The sequence below is a fragment of the Nymphalis io genome, chromosome 17 (assembly GCF_905147045.1).
Source record: "Nymphalis io chromosome 17, ilAglIoxx1.1, whole genome shotgun sequence".
NCBI classification, from domain to species: domain Eukaryota; kingdom Metazoa; phylum Arthropoda; class Insecta; order Lepidoptera; family Nymphalidae; genus Nymphalis; species Nymphalis io.
This window is the reverse complement of record NC_065904.1, coordinates 2,838,164-2,852,590: the sequence shown is the minus strand read 5'-3', so window position 1 is coordinate 2,852,590 and position 14,427 is coordinate 2,838,164. Positions and strand designations below refer to the sequence as shown.

General features: G+C 32.9%; 2 protein-coding genes across 9 annotated transcripts in view; one reads left to right on the top strand and one right to left on the bottom strand.

Moving 5' to 3' along the window:
• Positions 1 to 14,427, bottom strand: part of LOC126774939 (transient receptor potential cation channel trpm) — a 269,678-nt gene that overhangs the window by 151,658 nt on the left and 103,593 nt on the right. The window lies entirely within an intron of this gene.
• Positions 2,858 to 14,427, top strand: part of LOC126775027 (5-formyltetrahydrofolate cyclo-ligase) — a 140,563-nt gene continuing 128,993 nt past the window's right edge. The window contains exon 1 of the mRNA XM_050496746.1: positions 2,858 to 2,873. The gene's annotated coding sequence lies outside the window, so the exon portion shown is untranslated. The remainder of the gene's footprint in view (positions 2,874 to 14,427) is intronic.

The following is a 14,427-nucleotide window of genomic DNA, read 5'->3' as shown; positions in this document are numbered from 1 at the left end:
GGAATAATGAACAATATCAAAAGAGTATTAAGTAAAATTTTTAAAATATTCGTGTATTAAATTTTCAAGGAACTTCGTCTGGCATACATTTTAACTTTTGTAGCGAGTTTTAAGTGTTGATCGATTTTTTCCAACGTGTAAAGTTTTCAAGTGTTGCGGAATAGCGGTAACTTTCGTTAATACTATTTTCAACGCAAAAATAAAAACGCAACGCGATGCTCTCTCAGTTTACAAACTTACTCAATAAACTTTAATAGGGTATTTACCTATCAAAATCTCTTACATGCATTTGAATTCGATTTAGAAATATTGTTTTCTTTTTTAGATTACATAGATAGACTAGCGAAAAGGCCTGAGAGAAAAGGAAAAAAAATGGCTATGTATAAAAATATTATACATCTATTACATATCTCTTAAATAATCGCGCTTATAAACTTGGGAACTAAGGTGCTACTTTCTGCAAACCGGAACACAATAATAACGAGTATTGCTGTATTGCGGTCTACCGCCACGCATTCTTAACGTGATGAAACGGGCTTGCACAAGAATACTCAAATAATCGACTATTACGTAGTTATAGCCGCGCATCTCTGCTAAGTTAGCGGAAGGGACTCCCTTACTCACGTTCTAAAAAATAACCATAAGAAATCACTCCTAACCCGTGTACAACTTCAGTCCAGTCTTACGTCATGTGTATTATCATATAATATAATATAAATATAAAATTGTTATTGGAATGCAATAAAAGAGGAATAAAATTCATAGCAATATATATGTATGTTGTTATTTTAACTAAAAAGAGAAGTTCGTCAAACACATATGATATGTTCAAATAAGTAAAGTGATGTCAACCAAGTAAAAGAACCTTTTATCTTCAAAGGTCACCAACGTTCTTGTATAAACCATTTGGACACCAATTTGTCAGGACAATCCTACACGCGAACACGTGTACGTTTTAAGTTCATCCCGAGAATATAGTAACTGAATTTAATTGCATTAGAAAAAATATAGTTTATTTGTACTCCACAAGATAAATATTACAGAAAATTACCTACAACTAATTAGTGTGTAGTAAAAGTCTTATGGTTAATTAGCAATTGCTCCTACCAACCCAAACGAAAACATTAAAATAGAAACCGTTTGGGTGTCCTAATAGACTTACATATAAATATATATGTCTAATAGTTATATTATATTCAAAACATATAATAAAAATTTTAGTTCGCTATTTAAAATAAGCCAAGCCTTATTTAAATTTTTTTTTTTTTTTATAAAATAGGAAGACGGACGAGCATATGGGCCACCTGATGGTAAGTGGTCACCAAACGCCCTTAGACATTGGCATTGTAAGAAATGTCAACCATCGCTTACATAGCCAATGCGCCACCAACCTTGGGAACTAAGATTTTATGTCCCTTGTGCCTGTAATTACACTGGCTCACTCAACCTTCAAACCGGAACACAACAATAATAAGTACTGCTGTTTTGAGGTAGAATATCTGATGAGTCGGTGGTACCTACCCAGACGAGCTTGCACAAAGCTCTCCACCAGTAAAAATAAATAAAATGAACAAATAAAACTCTAGAATTCGAATTCAAAGCCTGGTTCTAAATAAAGTTTGCACCAAATGTATCGTAAATATTTTCTCAATATCTTGTAATAAATAACATGAAAGAGTAAAGAAAAAATGGTGTGTCTACAAGTCAGCGTCAATAGTCTTTAGTTAAACTTTACGTCAAACAAACTTCAATATCCGGCAACTTATCGAAACTCTTTCCGTGTCCAACAGATTTGTTACAGTCTTCTTTAATAATGTCGCTCTTTCAAAGTTTCTACATAGAAGTTTTCGGAAAGGATAATAGTTAAAGCTTATTGAAGTTAGTTCTATAATATCAAAGTTCATACAAACCTACCCGGTACCAATTAACACATTTGCCAAGTAAAATTTTAATGTGGCCGCATCGGCGTTGTAAGGAATTGTTAATATTTCTTATATCGCAAATGTCTATGGGCGGTGGTGACCATAAGGTGACCATGAGGTGACCACCTTATGGTCACCACCCCCTCCACCTACCAATAATCAAGATGAAATACCAAGATGATGTTGTTGTAAAAAAAATCGCTCCAAATCTGACAATATTAACCTTTAGAATCTTGCTAATCCTAATCCATTTGATCTCGTTTAAATTTACTCGATACAGAAAAAAATTTTGAAGATATTTTAATAAAATAATTTATTTTTAAAGCAATTTAAAATAAAGTCTTTAAAGGTTAAAAATTAATAAAATATATTTTTTTTAATTAAATTAATACAATGAAATATGTGACTATAAATAAAGGGAGTATTTATTTTTATATATTAAGGAATCAATAAATTCAATCAAATCAATCAACAGCCAATCGTTGTCCACTGCTGAACATAGGCCTCTCCCAAGGTGCGCCAAAGCTCCCTGTCCTCCGCCTTCCGCATCCAGTTGGTGCCCGCCACCTTCTTAAGGTCGTCGGTCCACCTGGCTGGAGGGCGCCCTACGCTGCGCTTGCCGATTCGCGGTCTCCACTCTAGGACTCGTCTGCTCCAACGGCCATCGGTCCTACGACATACGTGACCAGCCCACTGCCACTTCAGCCACAATAAATTCAATAAATTCAATGTTAATCAATTAAAAAAACGATGTTTAATAAGTATTTTCCGTATTTTTCGAGTAGACATACGTCTATTTGGCACGCTAGGTAGCCTACTTATAATATATAATATACCTATGGTTTTTGGCGTAACTAATGTCGTTACACTCGTTTTAATTGTCTTAAAACACATAGGATATATTTACATACTTAAATGGAAAACATAGAGCTTATTTGTGTCTTTTTAATGGTGTTCGCAGTTGGCTTCTTTATTGTTTTTAAATACAACTTTTGTTTAAATAATGTAACATTTTTCATTGGCTTTTATTTAAATCATATACATTAATTAAAGCAATAAACAAATAACGTTTTACTTAAAATAATTTAAACATGTAAAAACCGATTAAAACCGGTAACTTTATTATGACTTTTATAACTTTATTATTATGGTGATACGGCTTTGTGCAAGCTCGTCTGGGTAGTTACCACGCCCTCATCAGATATTCTACTGCAAAACAGCAATATTCAGTATTGTTGTGTTCTCGTTTGAAGGGCGAGTGATCCAATGTAATTACAGGCGCAAGGGACATAACATCTTAATTCCCAAGGTTGGTGGCGGATTGGCGATGTAAGCGATGGTTAATATTTCTTACAACGCCAATGTCTATGGGCGTTGGTGACCACTTACCATTAGGTGGCCCATGTACTACCTACCAATACTATATAAAAAAAGAAAAAAATTAAACCAAAATTTGTATTGACATGAAGCATATAATTGGAACACACACGCGAGCCGATTACATTTTGTTGACCTGCCCATAATTGATTCGCTGATATTAATTCGAAGGGACAGCTTCAGTGTAAATCGTTTATCGGTCGATGTTAGAATAGCGCACCAATTTACAATGCAAATTGGTATTCAAGCTGATCACCTTTTAATAGCCCTTAATTGTTTAACACTCCATTCCAAAGTGAGGGTAGATTCTAAAGATTGCATGGAATTTATTAAAACATTTCTAGTTCTTTTTAGTATTTTTTCTGATTAAGAGATAATAAATGAATATTAATTTGTTAATTTCTTTAATTATTGTCATTGGTCTGATTTTCATTTATACTAATTTAATCTAGTTTAAGTATTGCATTTAGTACGACAAAATTGAGCAATTAAATTATTATAAGTCTTCTAAACTACATTACTCGCCAAATAACTAAACTGGATGTATATTTACGAAGCACGTTTTAAAGATGATGATGTTATACCAGTAAAGCCTTTTAAGGATATCCATTTGATGTCACTGGTTATTCTATCCCTATAATCTGGCTGAGTTTGCCATTCTACTTCAAAAGACAATCAATAAATACCTATTGATAAGAAAGCTCCTGAAAAATTCTCAATAGCATTTTAATTTACTAAATAACTGCACGCATTATTACCAGCAAAATGAAACATCACAACAGAACTAGAGGATATGAAATGTTGCATAAACAATTGTAAAATAAAGTTTTATTTATTCATTTAATCCTTCGAACAAACGTCCTCTTCAAAAGATTTTTCCCAGAATAATTACAGTGCAAAATACCGAGGAACAATATTTTAAACTGATTACAAATGAATACGTTAAAATATAGGTCAGTAAGTATGATAACGACTGTTGCTGTCATGAGTAATCATTCTATGGTTTCGTTGTGAAAGTTTAAAACCATATACTTTGGTAATATTAAAGATACATTAATCTGTTTTTTCCTGCGCAAAGTAAGAGAATACTTTTACGTTTTCTAAATTCGGAAGCTGCGGTAGCCATATACGATTTGGTAGCTTCTTCTCGTTAGTGACTCTCTTTATACTGTAATAAATCATCTGTGTATTGTATAGGTTAAGATATGATGGGGCTAACATGTCCAAATGGACAAGTCTCAAAAAAATTAAGATAAAAAAAACTGTTTTTTTCTGAAAAGCCGGCAACAAATTTTTCAGGTGCTACCAAAGTTAAGGCAGCATACACTACGTCAGGTGATGTGTCATCTGATAACACGATAAAGCAATTATGTAAAGGTAATAATGATTAGACTATTTTTCTAATGAATTGCGAACTCCACAAATGCGAAGCCACAGAAAAGAGTTAAACAGTAATTAAAGATGTATGAACTGGAGATTATAATAGAGAAATATGAAGGAAATAACAAACGACAACCTATATTAATATTTATAGTTATATACGGAAACTTAATAATACATAGCACAGCGCATATGTTATGAAATCGACAGACAAAAGCGACCGGGAACCTAATTTTACTATAACCCATTGATATATTTACCGCAGCGCGGGGTAGCCTAATTAAATAAGAATCATTTATAATAATAAAAATGCTAATTTTCGTTTTTAAATATCTTAATTGGAAAAATCTTTGAATACGAAACTGGTTCATATTTGGTTAGGGTTTACATTTCGTTCCAGTTTTTAAATAAAAAGTGAAAAATTAACGAAGGATGAATTGAAGGTTGTAAATTGTTATACCGAAAATTCTTTATGTGTAGTGCATGACTAGGAATATTTTGACAAGGGTATTATTGATCGACTTGCGCTGCTGAATTTGTTACTATTCAATGATATGCAGTTTTAAATTGTAAATAAACCATTGAAATGGCGAAACCTGGCCGAGACTGGACCGTTATGGATGTTTTTCTCGAGTCGAATAGAGCGAATTTTAATAGTGAAGCTATCTGACAAACTACATACACATAGGCAAGTATAGATATTGCAATATACATTAATTAGTGCTGTTTTGATAAGCAATTAAGTTAAACGACATCAAGGAAGTAAAGAGTATAGAGTTATTCACTGGCAACATAATGGCATAGAATATAATGAAAATAATATTCTAAAAAAAAATTATACAAACAACTCAATGAAATAGTTTTTTTCACGCCAATTCCCTTCGAAGCATCACCGACACGATTGCTCGCAGGGACAGGTCTTGTCCGATTTCACGGACTCAATCCGCAGTCCTATGTTTTTTTTTTATAATATTTAATACTTTAAAATAATTTGTGGAGTTGGTTTTAATAAAAAAGTTATATTATTCTATATGAAATTATATAAAAGATAAAGTGGCTTGGAGTTAGTAATCGTTGATTGTCATACAGTATGTATACATTTATTTATATATATTCGTAGCTTTAAATAATTGATGGGTAGTAACTAATGAGTTTTTACCGATTCTTTTTGGTAGATTTTTTTTTAAAAAACGGGCGGTAATGTTACCTACATTATATTTATTTCTAAAATGACGATTTATTCAAAATGTAATTTTAGATTTTGATTATTTAAAGATAAATAATAATAATTATAGAATCGTTATTGCCGTTGCAGTTATTGCTGTCGTGTCGAGTCCATGTGAATGGTTTATTGGCTAACTTTGTAACGTCTAACTTGGTTGATACGTAGAATTATTTAGATATTTAGAGCAAAACGTTAGCACCTGCAGCCCCGGGCATATAGCTGGTAGACTTGTGTGGTATAAATGTAATTTATGTAACGATATATATCGTTTTATATAGAGTTATGAATATATGTTATAGAAATATTTCTATATACATAACTCTATATAAAAGGATATTCTCGCTGTGGTAGAAGTGAATAATCTGAATACTTTAAAAAAGACAAATATTATTTTTTGGCCTCAGTATCGTTAATTATATCCATAAATGTGGAGGTTTTGAAATATATTTACCAACCTCCCTGGTTGGACTCATTGAATTGGACACGGGCCAAGGAGCAAGTATGTTTTCCTAATTACAGTGTAACTTATTTATAAAACCTCTTTTTTGAGGTTCTATTATTAATTTACATAATAAATACATTATTAAATCCTGTAGTTTTTTTTCTTTTTTATAATGTTTTAATATATATTTTACACGAATTTAAAGTATTTTGTCTACTCTCTAGTTTGTACTATTTTCTTAAGTGTTATATGTCAATTGGTGTGTGTGAAATAAAGATTTGATTTAATTAATAATGTAGCAATCGACAAACGCTGACTTACTCGATTTTATACAAAAATGGCCGTTGAAAATTTCTGTTTCATTGAATTGCTCGTCGCATCGTTCATGCATCCAATAACCAGGTTATCTACAGGGAAATCTTAAACGGTTTTAGAACGTAAATCAAATTTAATGTGTAAGTAATTATCTGTACAACCACATTTTTGTCATTTATACAAATTAGTAAAATTATGTAAGGACATAAGCATAAATATATAATATATATAAGTAGTTTTGAAAACAAGATCTTAATATATTTTTTACATCGAAAATATTATTGCATCTGCGATGTCAATAAAAAAATAAATTCAACGTCGAATTTGAGCGCGAAATTTGATGTAACGTTTGATTGCAACGATTCTATTGCAAAAATGATTCATTTCATTCACTTTTCAATGTTTTTATTTAAACGTTTTCATTTTAAATCTTAAGAAAAAATATATGTATTTGTTTTATAAATTAAAGTGATAAAATATCTTTTATCTCTTGTGATGAATAAAGAGTAAAATACAAAGCGAGATAATTATTGCTAGTGTGGTCTTAAGGTTTCTTTAAGCCAAACAAGGCTCTTCAGTTGCTTTGCACCGATGAACTTTAGTTTCACATTACTGTGCAGTGTAATTCATAAGTCTTTATTGAAACTTTTTACTTTCTCCTGTATCTTTATAATTTAAGAATAAAGAGCGGATGTTTGAGGTTCTCACAGAGATGTGGAGAAATTTAATACTGATCTTTTTAGCATTCATAATAATGATAATTGAATTCATAATAATTATAATATCTTTATTGCTATATATATAAGCTTAAGAATAGTCTTACTGTAGAATCATACTATAGACATGCAAGGGGCGATTATTTTAATAAAATGGAATTATTTATATTTGTTATCAAGTCAATATAATATACAAAACATATAAAATAAATTGTGTTGCGTTTTTTTAAATATATTTTTTATTGTTTTAATAGCGAGTCGTACAATATAACAATTAATAATATTTTGTAAACAACATGTTATAGTTAAAAGAAAAGTAATTTTAACAAAATATATGTTGAAAAATATACAGGCAGTTAAGACATTTTTGAAAGAAACCTCCTTAGGTACCGCATGTACCTTATATTTTATTTTCGATTCAAAAGGTGGTCTGCATTTATGACGAAATATGATTGAATACCATTACTTCTTAGCTCAATATACATAATTTGCAATATATCAACGTCTACATAAATAAAATTTTATTATATAGGTGACATATAATGAGGTTTTATTATATAATATGTTTTCAGTGTATAATTGATGTACGATGTTTTAGAAGCTTATTTAATAAAATTTGACACTAAAGTAAAATAATTTCAAAACTTTCTTAAATCACTTTTAACTATTTCCTACAATGGTGACGTATCTGGCAGTCTACCAAATGCTCATTTGAAAGATTACGAAAACTCTCAAGAACTGCAGTTAGAAGTTGTGATTCAATCCACCTTCCATCTTCGTGCCAGTGCGTAAGTGGAATCAATAAAGCGCTTTTTACGTCATTGACATTTTCCGATCTGTTAAAAGGTATTATAAATGTTTATAAGGTTTAGACCACGCAGCTCAATACGTGTTTCACACCTATGACAAACTTACGAAACATGCAAGTTTTTATCGGTGTTTTCCTGAAAGCATCGTGCAATTGATTAATTATGTAAAAAAAATCCAGTATTACCTGCTCAATTTTGAACCTGAAATCATCAGTTAAGATTCAAACTAACTACTGAAACATCTCGGTTCCTACACTTTAAGATTTTAACAAACTGTATTAAACGCTTTTATTTTAAAGCACATCATCACAAATAGATTTGTAGAAACGAGTTAAGCGTATTGCCCAAAACGCTTTAATCTAAACCACAACCGTAGATTAAAGTTGGTAATCTATCTTAAATAACATTTAGTCATTTTTATGGCTTACCATTTCTCCAAAGCCTGTGTTACCAATATTTGAGTTATTGCAGTCCGTCCGAGGAAACTTCAGAACTTCGAACAATAACGGATTACGGCAAAACTTGGTCGTACCGAATTTATATTATCTTATTTGTTAGATTTATAGAGATTATATGACTTTGTTCGCTTTAAATTGTTATCTTATTCGTTTCGATTAGACAGTTATTATAGACTAGTGACTATTAAGGATTTTAATTATCAAGGGTAGGCGAAAAGGAGCCCAACCTTCTGGTATTGTTATTAAAATTTGCATCAGTTGAATACTTATTTATGTAAGCAAATACGACGGGTTACAATTCATATCAAAATAATTAAATACTAATAATAGTTGTTTTATAAAAATTACAACCCAGCGTTTAAGCACAGCATGATATGTTTTTAGTACTTTAATGTTTTTGCTTCACGTTTTTTTTGTATGAAATAGGTAGGTTGTCTGGCAGCTAGGCCACCTGATGGTAAGTGGCGGTTTGATGTGAGAATATCGATGTAAGAAATATTAATTGTTTCGTATATTGCCAATGCGCATCAATCTTGGTAACTAAGATGTTTTGCCCCTAGTGTCTGTAGTTACACTGACTCGCTCGCCTTTCAAACGATTCGATCTTACCGAGTCGGTCTTGCACAGAGTCCTACACTTCTATATTTTTAAGCCTCGAATATAATTCCAATTACGATTTATTATACTGGCTAATTTCATTATATAGACGATACATTCTTATAACAGGATTATAGTAAAAAGTGTTCGGTTTTAGTGAAAGGTTTTTGAGTTACGACAAACATGTCTAGTATTCAAGTTTATTCGACATCGTAAGGATTCTATGTTGGAGTGTAGTATTTGTGTAGGGTAAGCAAATCTTGTTATTGGCGCCATATTGTGCACCTTCACTTAGCATTTGTCTGAATCAAATGTGGTGGCAATCCCGCCATCTTCTTTATTGATGTGTGAACTTAATGGTCTATTAATGTCCCACTGCTAAGGATTCCTCCGCTTTGTGAGAAGAAGGTAAGAGCTTACGACACCACGCTGCTTCAAGCGGGTTGATTAGATACGTGGTAGATTTTCGTGCACAACATTCAAGTCAAAATATTTGAATAATAAATACTTTAAAAAAATAATTTTATTAAATATTTTAAAAAAATTACAAAGATTATACTATAACTACTCTACTAAATACGGTGAGTGAATCTCGTAATGTTGAAGCTTTTAAAGGCAGCCTTAGTGCCGTGGTGGGGCGCAGTATAAATCGATACCTGAAAACGTTCCTTTATCTTTTTAATTACTTCAATGTTTTCATATGATCCTCCTTCGTTGTCATAATTTTCTTTATATTTATTTTAAAACAATGTTCCTGTATATGGGTGGCGTGAATTGCAGGTTTATTCACAATGTTTTCCACCATCGAACATGAGATGAATTATAAATACAAATTAAACACGAGTGGTTCTTGGTCCGGTTTGAACTTGGAATCATTAGCTAAGATTCTCGTCTGCTAACCACAGAGTCATCAACTCATTGCCAGCACTAAATATTTAGCGTGTCTGTTATTAGAAACCGAGCAAGCAAATTAGGCAACATTGTAATTAGTCATTTTGCCTATAACAACCGTATTGTATGAAGCATTAGCCAATTCATATAATTTAATAATATAATATTGTCTGTAAATAGTATTTTTATATACTTTTTTTTTGGACATTTTTCACACACGGCCATCTAATCCCAAATAAAGCTTGTACAGAGCTTGTACTACGGAAACCAGACAACTGATATACTACACATACTATTTTTCTTTTGTAAATACATACTAATATAGATAATTATACCCAGACTCAGGACAAACAGGCATGTTCATGCACACAAATATCTGTCATGTGTGGTAATCGAACCCACAACATTCGGCGTGAAAGGCAAGCACCTACCAACTACGCCAACCGGCTCGTTAAGTATAATTTTATACGCTGCTAAGCATCAAAGATTCATACATGATCAAAGGTAAGAATGAGTTTCTTTTGAATTGCTGATCTTGTTTTATGTTGAGACATGTATTTTTTTAAAGTGGATCAGTGAAGTTACGTCTTACGGTTATATCCCTCGTGTTAATATAATCTAGATATACGAGCAGAATTACGAGCTTCATGCCAAGTAAGGATAAAACTTATGCTATGTTTTCTAGCAAGCAAGAGTTACGACTAAAATGCATATTGTCCTATAATAAAGGAAGTAAGTTGTGTGTATAAGGTATTCTTAATTTATTTTGAAACGAAGGAGAAATATTTTATATTATCAAAGTTAACAGTTCTTTTTTCAAGTGGTTTCAGGTTACAACTACCAAGGAAAAAGGAATCAATTTAGCTCAAATGAAACCATTTCTCGTATATCGACGCCTTAACGTACTTTCCGAGACAGGCTTCTAAGAATCTTTGCTCACCTAACACCCGTGTTATCAACGTCGATTGCCTCTCGTTATAACGAGAATGTCATCAATGGTATTCGATTCTTCAACTAGTTTCGTCGTATTTGTAGATAACTTTTTATCAGTTCGTTCGTAATAGTTAGTTAACGGTCACAAGGTACTTCTCGAACTTTAAGTTATCTTATAATTAGCGAAGTGATCTTGTTTGCAAACTTTACTTTACGATCCGTCGGCTTTATAATATTGAAGTGTGTTATACAAGTTCGTGTAATTCCTAGTCTACTCAAGCATTTTTTTCAAACGTCATACTTATTTACATTTATAAATGGTATATATGCAAAAACAACTAACTAAGTAAATCATTCAATACCAAAGTACACATAAGTTGTATAAATACGCGGCTTTATTTCTCAAAGTTAATTCGTAGTGGCTTATTACCCGTCTAAGAATTAAAGCCTCGGTCTGTGAAAGGACTATTACAGCCAGCTCGGAGAAAACTCGGAAACTTTTCTCAATAAATACATTTTTTTAAGCCATTTCTGAAATTCTCGTTTTAATGAGTAATTATAGTTGAAATTTATATTTACATATAATATGGTGTATGTGTCGCTAGCCGAGATGGCCTAGTGGTTAGAGCGCGTGAATCTTAAACGAGGATCGTGGGTTCAAGCCCGGGCGAGCACCACCGAATTTTCATGTGCTAAATTTGTGTTTATAATTCATGTCGTGCTTGACGGTAAAGGAAAACATCGTGAGTAAACCTACATGTGTCTAATTTCATTGAAATTATGCCACATGTGTATTCTAACAACCCACATTGGAGCAGCGTGGTGGAATAAGCTCCAAACCTTCTCCTCAAAAGAGAGAGGAGGCCTTAGCCCAGCAGTGGGACATTAACAGGCTTTTCTTTATAGAATAGGAAGGTGAACGAGCATATGGGCCACCTGATGGTAAGTGGTCACCAAACGCCCTTAGACATTGGCATTGTAAGAAATGTCAACCATCGCTTATAGCCAATGCGCCACCAACCTTGGAAACTAAGATTTTATGTCCCTTGTGCCTGTAATTACACTGGCTCACTCACCCTTCAAACCGGAACACAACAATATCAAGTATTGCTGTTTTGCGGTAGAATATCTAATGAGTGGGTGGTACCTATCCAGACGAGCTTGCACAAAGCCCTACCACCAGTAAATATATGGGTTATGGTTATGGTATAATAACTATTAAATTTAATATTAAAAGGCGTTACAATGCATTATAAAGGTACAAGTCACAATATAACCTAACCTAACCTAACCTACCCAGACGAGCTTGCACAAAGCCCTACCACCAGTACTGTATGGTGTATGTGTGATAGGAGTTTATGTGTGTGTGAAAAAGAAAGGATATAACACAAGATACAGATGAATCCATTTATTTGAACTCAAAACATAATATATGTTAAAGTCAATTACTATTTGAGCAAATAAAACACCTATTTTTTATAAAATCGTTCTGTACGCAATACTGTTTTTAATTATAAAAGAAAATTACAACAACTCCTTTTTTTAAAATATGACAAGCAGTCAGCTTGCACGTTCCCCGTATGTCATTCCGTGCCCATCCGTCATCGCTGTACGAAAACCTTAACCTTACTTTAAATCTTCGCAGCTATCGCTCACGGCTCACCTCGACATCGCGCGTAACATATACTTTATTCATGTAGGTATTCATAGGTAGGATTCAGGATTTCAGGTCAATTTTACTGGATAACATTAAATGTAAAGCACCACCGGGTCTGAATGTAGACTCTCCCGAGAAAAACCAAAGAATTTTGTAGCTACTTTTTGTCTCCATTCTCTATCTATACTAACTCTACGCTGTTTTATTCATCTATCTTATCTTGATAGAAGTTATAAAGGTTAGGTCACGTCAAGTGAATTTCACGTTAGCATGCGAAAGCGATCCCGTGCCGCTCCTCGTTAGGACGGAAAGGGTACCGGTGGTTTTTTAGTGGGTATTCCGATGTTCGGGGCGCACTCGGCGCTTTGGACACCGGCGAGCCCCACATACCCTACTATTCCCGTGGGGAAAATGCATAACGCGTTTTTCTAGCCCTAAAAATAAAAAGGTCAAGTGAATTCATCTATAAGGTTAAACAATGCAAATAAATTTGAGTAGAATTTACAAGTAAAGAAACAGAACGCCTATTAATTATCGAAACAGAATAGAGATTCATTCAGTTCAATTAGTTCTGTTCTTGGCTAATTGGCTTTCAGTCGTGCCAACCTCTGCACTTAGTACTCAGGTTGGACGTTAAAATTCTACCGGTTGATTTCGATTAAGCAATTTATAAAAACTTAATGAATGCTCATTATAAATTGACTACTGATTTTGTAATGAAGTCAAGGAAATGTTCATTGTTTTAGTAATAATTTTTAGTAAAAATTAGTTTTTTGTAATAAATTTATAAAAAGTATGTTATTAAAATACCAATTTGTTTTGTGACTGACTATAAACGCCCTGCTAAAGTATAAGATATAGTGAGTTGACAGGAGAGGACTACTTCGTTTCGTAACACAAATGCGCACTGATAAACGATTTACACATACTCGTACAAAGTTTAATTGAATTGTTCGGATACCCTGTCTTTATTGTCACACTATTTTAGATAAAAGACTTGCAGCCTTGCTTTTGGAGTTTCATAGCGGCTACTTAACACTTCTGATAAAATTGATTGGACATTCGAAAGACACGGCTTTTTATTTTAATTATCTATAAGACCCTTTGTCTTTAAGACTATAAAGCTTGGACTATATAATCTCTTAATGACTGATAAATATAACAATATTGATCCCGCTCATCCTCAGCTAAGCGTAAGCTTATCGAGTACGGTCGTGTCCTCACTAACACTCATCCTTATAGGCAAAATGATCATCTTAAGTGGAGTTTGAACGTGCGATGCTCTTCGCGTAGCAGATAGTTGCAGTCCATTAATCTTACTATTCGTTAGAAATAAGCTATAATCCAATACTGGCAAGATGCCAAGTTTAAGTGTAATACTTGGGTCACTCTTTGCAATATCTTAGCGAAACTCCATTGAAAGCACTTGAGCTAATTATAACATTATATAAAGGAGAATATTGAATATAATTTTGAATAATTCCTACGGACTGAGCCGTGATGATCGAGAGTTAATTGATGTTTGTTTGTTTTTTGTTACGGGTTCAAGCCCAGGCAACCACCACTGACCTTTCATGTACTTAATTCATGTTTATATATAACATCGCGAGGAAAACTGCTGTGTTTCGTGTGAAAATCTGTCACACTTTATCCACCAACCCGCATTGGAGCAGCATGGTGGAATAAGTTCCTCCCTTACCTCCAA